Source organism: Oncorhynchus kisutch, linkage group LG6, assembly GCF_002021735.2.
Source record: "Oncorhynchus kisutch isolate 150728-3 linkage group LG6, Okis_V2, whole genome shotgun sequence".
NCBI classification, from domain to species: Eukaryota; Metazoa; Chordata; class Actinopteri; order Salmoniformes; family Salmonidae; genus Oncorhynchus; species Oncorhynchus kisutch.
In genome coordinates, this window is record NC_034179.2 from 67,609,892 (window position 1) to 67,628,082 (window position 18,191).

General features: G+C 41.9%; 1 protein-coding gene across 2 annotated transcripts in view; it reads right to left on the bottom strand.

Moving 5' to 3' along the window:
- Positions 1 to 17,918, bottom strand: part of LOC109891900 (junction plakoglobin-like) — a 64,000-nt gene extending 46,082 nt beyond the window's left edge. Inside the window, exon 1 of one of the 2 annotated variants that reach the window (XM_031827232.1) lies at positions 17,777 to 17,918. The gene's annotated coding sequence lies outside the window, so the exon portion shown is untranslated. Of the gene's footprint in view, positions 1 to 17,589; positions 17,614 to 17,776 lie in introns of those variants that run through there. The other variant, XM_031827234.1, reaches the window with a different exon arrangement.
- Between the last annotated feature and the right edge of the window lie 273 nt (positions 17,919 to 18,191).

The following is an 18,191-nucleotide window of genomic DNA, read 5'->3' on the forward strand; positions in this document are numbered from 1 at the left end:
CAAATCAAAACTCAAAACCTCCAACCTGATTTAGGACAGAATTACGTAATCACCTGGAAGGTTTACAACTACCAAAGAGTATTATTCCAACGCTATACAGCAAATGAGCTTGAAAATAACAGAAACCCAAAAATACCATACACCCTGCAACTGAGTGAGTAATGTTTAGTCTGAAGCTATATTTTATTTCCAAAAGCCAAAAGAAAATACATTACTTTATGAGGACTGAATGCTAAATTAAGGCTGCCATGCTTGATACAACTTCAATTAGCACTGACGTGTCAAGTGAGAGGTGTCAAAGCCCTTTAGCCCAACAATGGCAGGAGAGTCACACAGTCTACTCCAACCAAATGGAGAGGCCTTAGAAGCGCCTCACGCTGTTCAGAGGTAATTAAAATACAGTAACCTGTGTACAGTGCCTTGCGAAAGTATTCGGCCCCCTTGAACTTTGCGACCTTTTGCCACATTTCAGGCTTCAAACATAAAGATATAAAACTGTATTTTTTTGTGAAGAATCAACAACAAGTGGGACACAATCATGAAGTGGAACGACATTTATTGGATATTTTAAACTTTTTTAACAAATCAAAAACTGAAAAATTGGGCGTGCAAAATTATTCAGCCCCTTTACTTTCAGTGCAGCAAACTCTCTCCAGAAGATCAGTGAGGATCTCTGAATGATCCAATGTTGACCTAAATGACTAATGATGATAAATACAATCCACCTGTGTGTAATCAAGTCTCCGTATAAATGCACCTGCACTGTGATAGTCTCAGAGGTCCGTTAAAAGCGCAGAGAGCATCATGAAGAACAAGGAACACACCAGGCAGGTCCTAGATACTGTTGTGAAGAAGTTTAAAGCCGGATTTGGATACAAAAAGATTTCCCAAGCTTTAAACATCCCAAGGAGCACTGTGCAAGCGATAATATTGAAATGGAAGGAGTATCAGACCACTGCAAATCTACCAAGACCTGGCCGTCCCTCTAAACTTTCAGCTCATACAAGGAGAAGACTGATCAGAGATGCAGCCAAGAGGCCCATGATCACTCTGGATGAACTGCAGAGATCTACAGCTGAGGTGGGACAGATTGCACAAATCTGGCCTTTATGGAAGAGTGGCAAGAAGAAAGCCATTTCTTAAAGATATCCATAAAAAGTGTTGTTTAAAGTTTGCCACAAGCCACCTGGGAGACACACCAAACATGTGGAAGAAGGTGCTCTGGTCAGATGAAACCAAAATGGAACTTTTTGGCAACAATGCAAAACGTTATGTTTGGCGTAAAAGCAACACAGCTCATCAGCCCGAAGACACCATCCCCACTGTCAAACATGGTGGTGGCAGCATCATGGTTTGGGCCTGCTTTTCTTCACAGGGACAGGGAAGATGGTTAAAATTGATGGGAAGATGGATGGAGCCAAATACAGGACCATTCTGGAAGAAAACCTGATGGAGTCTGCAAAAGACCTGAGACTGGGATGGAGATTTGTCTTCCAACAAGATGATCCAAAACATAAAGCAAAATCTACAATGGAATGGTTCAAAAATAAACATATCCAGGTGTTAGAATGGCCAAGTCAAAGTCCAGACCTGTATCCAATCGAGAATCTGTGGAAAGAACTGAAAACTGCTGTTCACAAATGCTCTCCATCCAACCTCACTGAGCTCGAGCTGTTTTGCAAGGAGGAATGGGAAAAAATGTCAGTCTCTCGATGTGCAAAACTGATAGAGACATACCCCAAGCGACTTACAGCTGTAATCGCAGCAAAAGGTGGCGCTACAAAGTATTAACTTAAGGGGGCTGAATAATTTTGCACGCCCAATTTTTCAGTTTTTGATTTGTTAAAAAAGTTTGAAATATCCAATAAATGTCGTTCCACTTCATGATTGTGTCCCACTTGTTGTTGATTCTTCACAAAAAAATACAGTTTTATATCTTTATGTTTGAAGCCTGAAATGTGGCAAAAGGTCGCAAAGTTCAAGGGGGCCGAATACTTTCGCAAGGCACTGTATGTAAAGAATGATAAGGCAAGAAAAGATCACAAAATGAAGCTCCTTATGGAAAATCAAGAGACACTTTTTGCTGACAATTATAAAAATGGGAACATCCGCAACCTCATCTTTCTTCGTTAAACAGCCACCACTAACATTGAGTGGCTGCTGCCAACACACTGTCAATGACACTGACTCAACTCCAGCCACTTTAATAATGGGAATTGATGGGAAATGATGTAAATATATCACTAGCCACTTTAAACAATGCTACCTTATATAATGTTACTTACCCTACATTATTCATCTCATATGCATACGTATATACTGTACTCTATATCTATATGCATCCTTATGTAATACATGTATCACTAGCCACTTTAACTATGCCACTTTGTTTACATACTCATCTCATATGTTATACTGTACTCGATATCATCTACTGTATCTTGCCTTTGCTGCTCTGCTCATCACTCATTCATATATCCTTATGTACATATTCTTTATCCCCTTACACTGTGTATAAGACAGTAGTTTTTTGGAATTGTTAGTTAGATTACTTGTTCGTTATTACTGCATTGTCGGAACTAGAAGCACAAGCATTTCGCTACACTCGCATTAACATCTGCTAACCATGTGTATGTGACAAATAAAATTTGATTTGATTTGATTCCACACAGACCATCCCCTGGCATGGCACAGTGCTATATTAGCACACTACCCCTCTGTTAAGAGAGGGGGTGTTAACGAGGGGTGGAAACTCAGGACTAGACACTAGACGAGGACTCTGAATCAGCTAATATAAATCCCTATAAATTTGGAACAGTAATGGTCCCCCCCCCGGACCTACACATAGAGGACCCACGCCAAGAGGACCTACATCCAGACCACAACACCACCGGCCACATACACACACCCACCCCAACTAATCAATACCCCCCAAAGTCAACCATGCCCACACCCCATTTAGGCCCCCTCAGATCAGATATATGCCCCTCCTGCCCATCCCATGCATCTCACCCTTGCAAAGTGGGCCTCAACATGGAAGTCACACATATGTCCAGGCCGTGAGCGGGCAAACAGGCCCAACCCCCACTCTTACACTAGCCCAAGCCAATGGCATGTACCAGATGCTCAGCAGGCTCTGCTCACACTTACTGGCCTGAGGCCAAACCACACGACCAACAACATTGGACACTTTATGGAACACAAAGCCTTCACTATCTCATCCTGGAATATCCAAGGCCTGAGGTCATCTACCTTTGGCCTAAAGAGCAGGAACCTGGACTTCATCAAAGAAATTGTAAATACAGACATTGTCAACCTACAAGAAACCTGGTATAGAGGAGACGGATCCACTGGTTGCCCTCTAGGTTACAGAGAGCTGGTAGTCCCATCCACCAAACTACCAGGTGTGAAACAAGGAAGGGACTCAGGGGGTATGCTAATTTGGTATAGAGCAGACCTAACTCACTCCATTAAATGAATCAAAACATTTTACATTTGGCTTGAAATTCAAAAGGAAATGATCTTAACAGAGAAAAATGTCCTCCTGTGTGCTACCTATATCCCCCCACTAGAGTCCCCATATTTTAATGAAGACAGCTTCTCCATCCTGGAGGGGAAAATCAATGTCAAATCAAATGTGGCGACCTAAATGCCAGAACCGGACAACAACCTGACATCCTCAGCACACATGGGGACAAACACCTGCCTGGAGAAGACAGCCTTCCCTCCCCCATATGCCCCCCTAGGCACAACATAACCAACAAAAACGGGGTCACATCTCCTGCAGCTCTGTCGCACGCTGGGTATGTACATAGTCAATGGTAGGCTTCGAGGGGACTCCTATGGTAGGTACAGCTATAGCTCATCTCTTGGCAGTAGTACTGTAGACTACTTTATCACTGACCTCAACCCAGAGTCTCTCAGTGTTCACAGTCAATCCACTCTGACACCCCTATCAGACCACAGCAAAAATCACAGTCTACTTGAACAGAGCAATACTCAATCATGAGGCATCAAAGCCAAAGGAACTCAGTAATATTAAGAAATGCTATAGATGGAAGGAATGTAGTTTGGAAACCTACCAAAAAACAATTAGGAAACAACAAATTCAATCCCTTTTAGACAACTTCCTGGACAAAACAGTGAAGGTGTAAACTTGGCAGTAGAAAATCTTAACAGTATATTTGACCTTTCAGCTTCCGTATCAAATCTAAAAATCTCAAATGTAAACTGAAGAAGATGAACAACAATGACAAATGGTTTGATGAAGAATGCAAAAATCTAAGAAAGAAATTGAGAAACCTGTCCAACCAAAAACATAGGGACCCGGAAAACCTGAGTCTACGCCTTCACTATGGTGAATCACTAAAACAATACAGAAATACACTACGGGAAAAGAAGGAACTGTAAATCAGCTCAATGTAATTGAAGAATCCATAGACTAACCACTTCTGGGAAAATTGGAAAACAATAAACAATCAACACCATGAATAATTAGCTATCCAAAATGGAGATGTATGGGTAAACCACTTCTCCAATCTTTTTGGCTCTATAACGAAGAACACACAGCAAAAACATATACATGATGAAAATACAAATCTTAGAATCAACTATGAACTATTACCAGAACCCACTGGGATCTCCAATTACCTTGGATGAACTACAGGACAAAATAAAAACCCTCCAACCCAAAAAGGCCTGTGGCGTTGATGGCATCCTCAATGAAATGATCAAATATACAGACAACATTGGTCATTCAAGGCTAAAGTGGATTGTTTGCGAGCCATTTCGGATGACTCAGTCAGTTCAATTTTTTTTTCATGTTCCAATCGATGCACGTTGACTAGAGCGCCTCATTGTTCTGTTCCTTGAGCTACCGTCATTATACCACAAGGTGCCAATTCAATTAGGTTGCCATCCCCTATAATTCAAATAAATGAAGGCTTATGTCAAAACAATCAATATGTAAACACAAAGGAGGAAAGGTGGAGGGGAAGTCAAGAAATAAATTGAAAAGCATTCTTAGAAACAGGGGGAGGGAATTGGCTCAGTAAATTGTGTCGTAAATACAGAGGCTGAAATAATCAACCACATCTCTCCTTTAAAGATTAATTGAAGATGACTCTTGTTAAGGTGCCATTTGATGGTGTGTGAGTCCAGAATATGTTTTTTACTATTGTGGGCAAAGCAGCATTTTCACTACTGCGTGTATTTCTTTCTAAACCATTTGGTGTTGTTTTGACTAGTGCGAGTAGCAGTGTTTTGACTAGTGCGAGTAGTAGCAGTGTTTTGACTAGTGCGAGTAGTAGCAGTATTTTGACTAGTGCGAGTAGTAGCAGTGTTTTGACTAGTGCGAGTAGTAGCAGTGTTTTGACTAGTGCGAGTAGTAGCAGTGTTTTGACTAGTGCGAGTAGTAGCAGTGTTTTGACTAGTGCGAGTAGTAGCAGTGTTTTGACTAGTGCGAGTAGTAGCAGTGTTTTGACTAGTGCGAGTAGTAGCAGTGTTTTGACTGCTGTAAGAGGTCAAGTTGAGTGTCAAGAGTGTCATGTCTTCAGTATGATGCTGTGTGAAGTCTTCGCACTAGAACTACCTTGTGGTATTCAGAATAAAGGGTACAGTTACCTCTTAAGACCACTACGTAGTGCACTCTTTAAAGCAGAACTGAACTCAAAAAAACAACTTCTCTAGTTGAAAATGACATATGTGACATCGATATTAGTCCGAAACATTTATTCCAATGCCAAAATTTGAATAAATGTTGTGTACATGAGTTAGTTGTGACTTACTTAACGGTTGGGTTTTGATTTCGACAATACCGACTTGCCGACTACCATGGGATAAACAGTTGCAGTGATTGTGGTCTATCCAATCGTACAGCTGCACACAGACAGTGAGACAGACTTGGCCAGCAGCACAGCAGGTCAAACTTTGTTTACATAAGACAACAGCGTCACACATTTTTTTGACTTGAGAAATACTGCACCAAACACCTTAGCTAGTAAAATTGCTACCTAAAAGCTCCTCGGCAAAAACATCCAAATTAATTACAGATTGCTTGAGTTATCTTAGAATCATTCTGACTATTTTGAGGAAGTGATACTGGCTTTGTTCCTATGGTGTCCAATGAGGGGCAAACTTAAATAACTGCCACATCGAACCACACCCCCAAGACAAAAATCTTAATGAGCAACAGAAAAACATGCAGAATCGGTGCGCTCAGTCACTCTTTAAAACACTGTGTATAGTGTTTGTATAGTGTTTAAACTATATGCAGAACAATGTTTAAAATATCAGGAGTATTCAGACTATTGCAAAAAGACCTAGGTTTGGTGTATAAAGTGCATAGTTAAGTGGTTATGCAAAGCACTAGAATGTTCTACAAGGTATTTGAACAACAGTGTCGTTTTGAATACATAGAGTATTTGGGTCAGACTATCGAGGGCAGTGTAGTGTAGTGTTCCGACAACAGTAGATGTGGGACAATACTGCTCGGAGCACGGGGGAGAAATCCTGGTCGGTGGGAAGTATAGAAATACACCAAACTGACAGGTTGTATAATAATTAGGCCTTACATAACCATAGGGATAATACACCTGCTTTTGACAACAGTGGTCATATCCAGTATCCACTGCCAGTTCTGTCACTGATCAGCACATACACAAATAATAACAGGCATGCAGAGCACATATACCCACGCAAATGTGTGCCCTCTACAGACAAGGCCACACACACACACACACACACACACACACACACAGCGTGCATGGAAGAGGACCAGAGCAGACCTCACTCTCAGTAGGAGACTATAGGACTAGCTGTTCCAGGTGTAACCTGCCATCTCTCTCACAGGTCCCTGACAGATAGAGTACAAGCAACAGGGCTGGAGGAGGGAGAGAGCTGGAGACAATGTGTGAGGGAGAAAAATAAAGAAAAGAGGGTAGCCACCTCCAGCATGGTGAGGGATGGGTTGGATGGGTTGGAGCGGAGAGATGGAGTGAGAAAGCGAGAGTGAACGAGAGACAAAGAGAGAGTATGGACTTCCACTATGGCGGGGGGAATGAGATTAGCTAGGCTGACTGCCTCAAACCAGTCTCCTCTGAAAGGACCAGACACTGCTGTCAGCCTGAGCCCTGCGGAACATCAAACCTTCGCCCAACACCCCTGACGGTTAGCACGGCATATTTAACAGACCCTGTCTATTATAAACCTCATCTTCCAGGCAAAGCAAAGCACTCTCCACTCACGTGCACACAACCCAGTTTCCTTTTCACCACCACTTACACCAACCGTAACACCTATCATACTGTCACTGTCATGGTCCAAACCTGATGACGAGAGGACACTTATTAAACCGACACTGTCATGAATCTGCCGCTCACGATTACACCCGCTTCACTCAGGGAGAGAATTGACATACTCCACAGATGAATCATGGAGAGTTTGGGGGCTTGTCAAGGGAGGTGAGGGCTTGGGTGGGGTGGGGGGGGGCGTGTTGGCAGGCAGTAGTGGGGCTGCAATATCCCTGAAGCTTCGCTGAGGGGTGTGTGAAGAATAAGGGGGTGGGGGGAGAAGGGAGTCGGCGATATCGCGACGTGAGCAGCTGGTAGGGGATAAGCAGAAAGGCTCCACAGGGGAAGCGCCTTTAGCGTGTCAGGCTCCGTCTGCAGGTTTTCCCTGATGATATGGGCGAAAGAAACAGAAAGATAATGTTGGCTAGCGCTCTTACACTGCTGGCAGCAGTTGGATGGATGGTTGGAATGTTTTTTAGGTAAGGGAGAGAGTGAAAGGAAGGGAGCGATGGGGGGCTATGTGTGTGAATTTGTTTGAAGGGTTTCACTTCTAAGCAATTCTGAGTGGTCCAATTTCAATCACATTCACTCACACCTGCGGCTGGAATGTGCTGAAATTCTCCATGGCAACCACTGACATAGTCCCTTTAAATCTGGGCTCATGATTTCAGAGGTACCATAAGAGGAAGGGGCCTTCGTTTTCATCTTGAATGGCGGCTTACCTTAAAAGTGTCTGCAATGTATTTTTTGTTGTTGATTAAGTATAGTCTTTCAGTTCTGGCACTGAGGCGCACGCAGAACTCGTCTCACACTGTGCCTTTCCTTCCCATTTGATGCAATTAGTATGCTCCTGACATTCAGCCGCTTTAAAGGCAAAGTGATCCTTAAATTGAGCAATACCCTAAGGACCATTACAGAGCTGCACTTACAGGGCTAAAGCTGTGCTCATACGGACGTTATCTTCGCTTTGATGAGTTTGTTTTTTAATTGGGATGTTGTTTTTTTTAATTGGAGGCCTTGGCGTAGTTTCTAGTTGAGTTCAATTTTGAACCTGACCTAGTGAATCTTCCTTGACCTTTGAGGGATGTTGTTGACAATAGCCATCTGGTTTACAGTACCTGAAGCCCCCCGCCCATTGCTTTGATGCTATTCCACCATCAGAAGACCCCAACAGCTATTGGAGAAATGAAAGAAGGGTCCATTGATTGAGGCCTAAGATCATTCTCCCACAAAGCTCCCACATGTTGAGGCGGCATAACACTTGGTCATGCCAAGTATATGTGGCAGGGAGAGATGAAGTGAAAGGGAGGAGCATGCTATTCCCACCATCCAACCACGTATCACAGGTCTCTAGTAATGAAGAAGCCTTGTATGAAACAATCCCTTGGCATAACCCACAGATTTACCACGTGTACACACCCAGGCCAGAGATCACACCCACACAAATACTCAGTCACACCAAATCCACAGATGTAGCTAGTACACACTTGACGCCACACTCACCCACCTTTAAGCGCGTACGTACAACAGACACACACACCAGCCAAACCTGCAGAGACCACACACGGATGTGACAACATACTGTTGTAACTAGTATAATTAGAGTACTAACTAACAAACTAAACCCCAACACGAGACAACTACCAACACGCTAGACGGACGGACGAACACACACACACACGTTTAGTTCTTCTATCCTCATGGGGACCTAAAATGTATTTACAGTGGGGCAAAAAAGTATTTAGTCAGCCACCAATTGTGCAAGTTCTTCCACTTAAAAAGATGAGAGAGGCCTGTAATTTTCATCATAGGTACACTTCAACAATGACAGACAAAATGAGAAAAAAAATCCAGAAAATCACATTGTAGGATTTTTCATGAATTTATTTGCAAATTATGGTGGAAAATAAGTATTTGGTCACCTACAAACAAGCAAGATTTCTGGCTCTCACAGACCTGTAACTTCTTCTTTAAGAGGCTCCTCTGTCCTCCACTCGTTACCTGTATTAATGGCACCTGTTTGAACTTGTTATCAGTATAAAAGACACCTGTCCACAACCTCAAACAGTCACATTCCAAACTCCACTATGGCCAAGACCAAAGAACTGTCAAAGGACACCAGAAACTAAATTGTAGACCTGCACCAGGCTGGGAAGACTGAATCTGCAGCTTGGTTTGAAGAAATCAACCCCCCCCCCCCCACACACACACACAGACTCCTGCTCACTCAAATACCTTATTATAACTTTATCCCCTGACAGTCTCTGTGGACCTGTGTGAACCCGGGGCCCTGGCAGTACTTCCTCCTAGTCTCTGGCACATGGGCAAGACGCCACACCTCTCTGAAGAGAAGTGATTTTGATGGCCAGTTTCAACAACAGTGTCAACAAACACTGCAAGACAACTGTAAAAGTGCTGTAAGCAATTTGGTAACCACTGATCAAGGCTATACACAGACTCTGGCTGCATTTTACACTGAAATGGCGGAAGGCAATATGAAACTCCACTTAATAGAGGGCAAGATGGGGCTATAGGCATGTTTCTGATAGTTTCCCAGTAAATTAAGCCTTGATCAGCAGTGGAGAGAAATAGGAAGATGGAAGGAATAGCTCATGCAACAAGATGCAGCCACTGCTTTAAAAGCTTTATGTTTGAACTTCCAGTTGGTTCAATTTTCCACCTGACAAACACATTATGTCAGTCACCTGGGTAAAACCTGTATCCGGGCTTCAGTTGGCTCAGGTTGTCCCTAGATAACTAGGCAATAATCCATCTTGTGATGTGGTAGGCTATATTTGACACTTCACATAAGCATTCAGCCATCTAGGTATTGAAATACGGACGACTGGATTCACCCGATAACCTGAAAACTATCATGGGTGTTGAGATCTGCCCAAGTTTGACGTCAGTTGCCAACCAACCAGTTAGAAATTTGATTTCATTAGCACCCATAGCAACCTGGCTTACGGTCTTCAAAGGCTACTGCCGACAAGGATGCACGTGAAGATGTAATAAGTGGGGAAAGGAGGAAAACCATTATGATAGTAATTCAAAGAAGAGGAATAGTTTGCCACATGGAAATGTCTATGGGGAGAAGAAAAAAGCTATTTGGAGAGGGGAAAAATGCTGTAGCCTATATATCACAAGCATAATATGAGGGGGGAAACGAGAGCTGCTGAATGAGCATCTGAATGACAGCAATTTTATAGCATTTGGACAAGAAAATAACCATACCCTATTTTCACAAGGGGATAATTATTAATGACTAAAGTGGCCGTAGTAGGTCCGCGAGAGATGGAGTGAGTGGTGGCAGTTGATAGGTGCTTGATAGGGGCTTGTAGAAAGCAAAGCAGAGCATCCACTGTCACAAGCTCTTTTAGCAACTCATTTTCCAGCCTGATCTCATAGACTAGATGTAACATAGTAAATGAAAATTGGCAGGTAGCCTAGTGGTTAGAGCATTGAGCCAGTAACCGAAAGGTTGCTGGATTGAATCCCGAGCTCACAATGTAAAAATCTGTTGTTTTTTCCCCTGAACAAGGCAGTTAACCCACTGTTCCCCGGTAGGCTGTCATTGTAAATAAGAATGTGTTCGTAACTGACTTTCCTAGTTACAGTGCCTTGCGAAAGTATTCGGCCCCCTTGAACTTTGCGACCTTTTGCCACATTTCAGGCTTCAAACATAAAGATATAAAACTGTATTTTTTTGTGAAGAATCAACAACAAGTGGGACACAATCATGAAGTGGAACAACATTTATTGGATATTTCAAACTTTTTTAACAAATCAAAAACTGAAAAATTGGGCGTGCAAAATTATTCAGCCCCTTTACTTTCAGTGCAGCAAACTCTCTCCAGAAGTTCAGTGAGGATCTCTGAATGATCCAATGTTGACCTAAATGACTAATGATGATAAATACAATCCACCTGTGTGTAAACAAGTCTCCGTATAAATGCACCTGCACTGTGATAGTCTCAGAGGTCCGTTAAACGCGCAGAGAGCATCATGAAGAACAAGGAACACACCAGGCAGGTCCGAGATACTGTTGTGAAGAAGTTTAAAGCCGGATTTGGATACAAAAAGATTTCCCAAGCTTTCAAGATAATATTGAAATGGAAGGAGTATCAGACCACTGCAAATCTACCAAGAAACTTTCAGCTCATACAAGGAGAAGACTGATCAGAGATGCAGCCAAGAGGCCCATGATCACTCTGGATGAACTGCAGAGATCTACAGCTGAGGTGGGAGACTCTGTCCATAGGACAACAATCAGTCGTATATTGCACAAATCTGGCCTTTATGGAAGAGTGGCAAGAAGAAAGCCATTTCTTAAAGATATCCATAAAAAGTGTTGTTTAAAGTTTGCCACAAGCCACCTGGGAGACACACCAAACATGTGGAAGAAGGTGCTCTGGTCAGATGAAACCAAAATTGAACTTTTTGGCAACCATGCAAAACGTTATGTTTGGCGTAAAAGCAACACAGCTCATCACCCTGAAAACACCATCCCCACTGTCAAACATGGTGGTGGCAGCATCATGGTTTGGGCCTGCTTTTCTTCAGCAGGGACAGGGAAGATGGTTAAAATTGATGGGAAGATGGATGGAGCCAAATACAGGACCATTCTGGAAGAAAACCTGATGGAGTCTGCAAAAGACCTGAGACTGGGACGGAGATTTGTCTTCCAACAAGACAATGATCCAAAACATAAAGCAAAATCTACAATGGAATGGTTCAAAAATAAACATATCCAGGTGTTAGAATGGCCAAGTCAAAGTCCAGACCTGAATCCAATCGAGAATCTGTGGAAAGAACTGAAAACTGCTGTTCACAAATGCTCTCCATCCAACCTCGAGCTGTTTTGCAAGGAGGAATGGGAAAAATGTCAGTCTCTCGATGTGCAAAACTGATAGAGACATACCCCAAGCGACTTACAGCTGTAATCGCAGCAAAAGGTGGCGCTACAAAGTATTAACTTAAGGGGGCTGAATAATTTAGCACGGCCAATTTTTCAGTTTTTGATTTGTTAAAAAAGTTTGAAATATCCAATAAATGTCGTTACACTTCATGATTGTGTCCCACTTGTTGTTGATTCTTCACAAAAAAATACAGTTTTATATCTTTATGTTTGAAGCCTGAAATGTGGCAAAAGGTCGCAAAGTTCAAGGGGGCCGAATACCTTCGCAAGGCACTGTAAATAAAGGTACTCAAATTAGTATGATATGTTACGTTTGGTATGGTTACATAAAACAGATGGAAAAGGGTGGTTGGCCAGGGTGGGTGGGTGTATAATGCAAATGTCTAGCAAGTAAGGTTTGCGAGTTTGAATCTTATCATGGACAACTTTAGCATTTTAGCAACTTTTCAAGTACTTACAAATTTTTTTGCTACTTTGCATGTACGCTAACCCTTCCCCTAACCCTAAACTTAACCCTTGTAGCTAACCCTTCCCTTAACCTAGGATTGGGCAGTATCCAGATTATCATAGCATCATACCGTTCTTCTCTTATACTGGGATATATGGTTTTACCGGCTTAGTACACAAGGGAGGCGCCCCCCCCCCAAAAAAAAAGCCTATTGGGCATCTATTACCAGAATACTAACAAAATTAGCACAAATAATAGTGAATTTCATGGAGGCTGATCGCTAAATATGCTAACGAGCACAAACGAAAATAAACAAATTGCAAAGACAGGCAATCCAGCTCATAAAGTTATACATATATAGGTAGGAGCTACCAAATGTCATTTTTGGTGAGTTTGGACATGTAAAAGCGAATGTGAACGAGAGACGTGCAAATTAACAACGTTTTGATGCATGCTTGTCTGAAGAAAGAACAGTACTGGCTCTGGAGCAGCATGTGTACACCCTGTGTCTTTGTGGAATCTGGAGTCTCTAGGGCAATGGGCCTCCCTGCTCTGCTCAGAGAAGATAGGGAGGCGAAGAGGGGCCGAGAACGAAGAGGAGAAAAAAAATGTAAGAAAATCAAGATAGTGGCAGCTGTAGAAATAAATCATGAAATGGATTTGACTTCTGAAACTTAGATGAACTAGCAAGTTAAATATAGGGTTTGGGTTAACGCAAAATTCTGCATTTTTCACACAGATTTTTTTTTATGCATATATTGCGGGGTTTTGTAAATGCAGGCGTAAAATGCTTCTTATTGTAATTTCTGTTTGTCATCAGACTAATTTTCTGCTTCAGTTGCCCTTCTCGACTCGGATGAGAATTCACAACAGGCATTCTATCAGCAGACAGCGCTATGACTGAAATGTAGCTACTTTTCTCCGGTACTTTCGCAGTGTAGCCAGACAACTTTTCTTGGATAAATGCAAGATTATCTTTAAGCAAAACATTAGAAAATGTAGCTGGCTACATTCTTTCTATGATAAACATTAGGAATATGATGGCTATGCATCGATTTCGCAAAAAATAACTTGCTTTTTCTTTGTAAGCTCATTTACTTGTGTGCCTACCAGCCGAATAGTGTTCCACTTCGGTTGCCATGTGATGAAAATGAAGCTATTTTCTGCCGAATGTGTTGCACTAATGTATTTTCTGTGAAGAAAAACTATAGTTGCAAGTCCCTGATCACTCTATTGAAGAGGAAAAAAAACACTTGACTTTCATTATTAAACGCGACCTGTCACTACACAGCTTGACTCACCTGCTTCCGCTTTCTCCCCTGGTGCTATTTACAAGCACTCCCCTGGTGCTATTTACAACACTTGACTGGCTCAACTGTTCTGGGGAACTACGTAATCTTCATAATGTAAAATAATGTGACAGGTGAAATGAAGTACGCAATCAGGGTTATCTCCCAAGGTATTGCACAAGTTGACTACAGGTATTTACTTAAGTCTCGACAAATATTAAAATGTATTGAAAAACTTCAAAGGAATAGTTTCAACGCTAACCTTAACCCCTTACCCTAACTCCTAAACTGAACCCTAACCTTAACCCTAACCCCTAACGCTAACCCCTAGCCTAGTCAACATTAGCCAGCTATCTAAAGTTAGCCACCTAGCTAGAATTCGTAACATATCATATGTTTAGCTAATTCTTAACATATTGTACATTTTGCAAATTCGTAACATATAATACGAATTGAAATTAGTAACATTTGTAACATACCATACGAAACGTAAAACATCAAACTAAATGGAGTGTCTTGGATTTACATACAGAATAATATGAAATGATCTTAGACCAGGTTGCGTTTTCAGAATACACCAAAAATCCAATCCAATTCCATTCACTCCATATGCTCCGAACAGGGTTGCCAAGTCCGTAGTATTCCCTCAAATTGGGCTACTTTGAAAACGCTGTCGGGGATGAAAATGTCTTGGTCGTAGATTGCAGGATTTTGAGCTACTACTACATGCACGGTGGCCGCCATGGCATTTCTCTTCAAAAAAATACAAATCTATTCATTGTGACCTGCTGCTGCTGACTATCAGGCAATGAAGCAGGGGTATGTGTGTGTTGAGAGAGCACTGCAGTATGCCGCTTAGTCCACTATTGGCTGAGTCATGTGAGTGAGAGGAGACAGCAGCACACCTGCACATCGTGACAACTTTTTACCAGTTGTAGGTAACTTGTCATTATGCGCAAGTGGAAATTTGAAGTGGAAATTATGGAACTCCCTGGTGTGCTTCTGTTATGGGGAAAAATCCTCAATGAAACTGACATTAAATGTGGAGAATGGTACATTTGCATCTGTTGGCCATCAAGTAGCCTATTAATTTATATGCCATTGTAGGCTACTGCAGGCTACCATTGTGTAGCCTACCTGGAGCAGGCAAACAGATTTAATAAATAGCCTATAACTTCAGTGTATTGTTTTTGTAACCGTGTGTTATTATGCAACTATTAAATGGCCATGTTTAGTTCATTAACTTGGAAGTTATAAAAGCTCTATCGCAATCGCCGATCAGTTGTTAGAACGCATTATATTGACTGTAACAGTCAGTCAGATTAGGCTACAGGTAAAAAAAAATACTGGCTGTTGTTGACATGCAGTTCAGATCATATACATATTATTAGTATTTAATTCAGTGATTGAAATTATGACCCCATCCTCAGTAGCCTATTCCAGCAGGCTATTGGGAAACACAAGCACTCCTTACTTCGAAATCGCCAAGCTATTAATGTTGAATAAATTAGTATGTTAAGTTGAACTAAGCAAGCTGCTAAAATGTTCAATTTATATCTTGCTTATATCATGGCCAGGTTACTGTAAACTATCTGAAATAATATGTAGGCCTGTCAGGGGCAATAGGCTAGCTGCATCTATCTAAGCAAACCATGGCAAAGTTGAATTACAATCATAAACCCAGATTTTAGTCTGTAGCCTATGCCTATTGAAATGACAACAAGTCAATCTTGTAAATGGGCCATTTCTAACTGATGGTAGGCTAAAGGCTGTATCCAGGCACTCTGTGTCGCATCGTGCTAAAGAACAGCCCTTACACGGAACCCAAACGGGCTGCGTACGTACGCCATCGTGCATAAATGAATTTTGTCCCCCTACACCAAACGCGATCACGACACACAGGTTAAAATATCAAAACAAACTCTGAAACAATTACATTAATTTGGGAACTGGTGGAAAAGCATTAAACATTTATGGCAATTTAGCTAGCTAGCTTGCACTTGCTAGCTAATTTGTCCTATTTAGCTAGATTGCTGTTGCTAGCTAATTTGTCCTGGGATATAAACATTGAGTTGTTATTTTACCTAAAATGCACAAGGTCCTCTACTCCGAAAATGAATCCACACATAAAACGGTCAACCGAATCGTTTCTAGTCATCTCTCCTCCTAGGCTTTATATTGCGATTGGCAACTTTCATAAATTAGGTGCATTACCGCCACTGACCTCGTTCATCTTTCAGTCACGCACGTGGGTATAACCAATGAGCAGATGGCACATAGGTACCTGCTTCTATAAACCAATGAGGAGATGGGAGAGGCAGGACTTGCAGCGGGATCTGCCTCACAAATAGAACTGACTTCTATTTTAGCCCTTGGCAACGCAGACACTCGTTGGCACGCGCGAGCAGTGTTGGTGCAATAATTGAATAATATAGATTTCTAAATGTATTTTGCAACGCGAGTGGTGTAGTCAGCCTGTTAGCCGTGGTATATTGGCCATATACCATACAGCCTTGTGCTTAATCATAGCAGTCAAACAAGTTACATCGACATCCATTGATGGAAAATGATTTGGCTAGTTTAATAAGGGCAACTTATCTGTTCTCTTGCAACATATCGAATCCATTAATCACAATTGCAATAATTCATGGTATGGTAAAAGGGTTTATTGTATAAATGTGGCAACTCCTGTCATGCTCTGAAGAAAAATGTGCTAGTTTTCAGGCTTTTTTCTGCGAGTTTTGAGGGGTCATTGGGCTAGAAATGTTATTAAGACCTGGCAACCCTGACTCCGAAACAGAAAGTTAAACATTGATTTTCCCTAAGAGCAAGAACTCCAATCCCTTTTACACGTAGCCTAGTCTACAATTTGGAAACATGACTGACGCTCACCATGAGTCCTCGTGTGAGAGAATTTGATATAGGTGTGGCACTTATGCGACTCACTCACGTATCGATTTTCACAACAAACACCACTACAAAATAACTTCTACTGTAATTTCAATGACCGTGACGGCATCGTCAGGGTGGTCACGCACAACGCACATGAGGACACAACTGTAGCATACGGTAAGGTAAGACTGAGCATATTGCAATAACCACACAAATATTTGGTGAATTGACAACAGGATGAGTTTCATGTTTTAGAATGAGCTAAAACAATAGTCTAGGCTACTTATACCAAACTAGTCATGCCTAGGCTATTCTACTCGCATGCATCCCTATTTGGAGATAGAGGTGCATGCACCGTTATTCCTGAGTTGCTATCAATAAACAGTCAAGTTTCTCCTAGCACCGACACCGATGGGTTGTTGCGTACACCCATGTCACAGCCAAAGAATGTCGATTCAAAAGCACCAGCAATATTGCAGAAGTGAGAGACAATTCTGGGAACAATTATATAGCTCAATGTGTAGCCTATTCCACCGAAACAAAATGTACCACATCTGGCAAGACTGAAACGCTCATCTGCTACGTATCATAGGAATGAATGTCAGGAAGGTTGGCTGGCTACATTCACGGACACAATAAAAGATGCCAGACAAACACGACACAGAGGGAACATATCAGTCTCAGGAGCTGGCAAGGAATGTCACGTGGTATTGATAATGCTATAAACTACATCTGATCAATAGGCTACCATACCTATTCACAACACATCACAGCATCTTGTTGAAGAAAACACTGTTGCTCGAATATCTTTGATCGGAAGAGAGAACATTCGCTTTCCGAACACTACAAAACATGACATTATCTCAAATAAACTCCACTAGGTTACAACATGCGACTGAAGCGACGCCCCAGAACGCCAATGTGTTGACAGGTTGGTTACCTTCCGCAATTAAATCGCCGGTTTCAGGACCTTCTTGCGCGCAGCACTCCGAGCATAAACTTTTCTTAAACCCCGTGTTCGCCTGCTCGTTCTGGAGCCCTCTGTTCCAAGCAAGTCGGGAATGTGTTGAGCAACGATTCAGTGACAACGTCAATTTCTTGGAGTCTCCACCCATGGCACAAAGAGAGACCCAATAGGCGGGTCGTTGAAACGGTCATTGGCTAAATCAACAAATAGAGCGTTATTACAAGGTAATTGAAAAGTATGCGCAATATCGGTAACAATTTTCAATTCGTTCTGGAGTGAGGAATAGCCTAAATATGTCCTCTCCTTTATGTTTCTCCCTGCGCAATTGTGATACATCATAAGGAATAACTATCATCAAGAGACATTCAAGAACAATTTAAAAACAGAA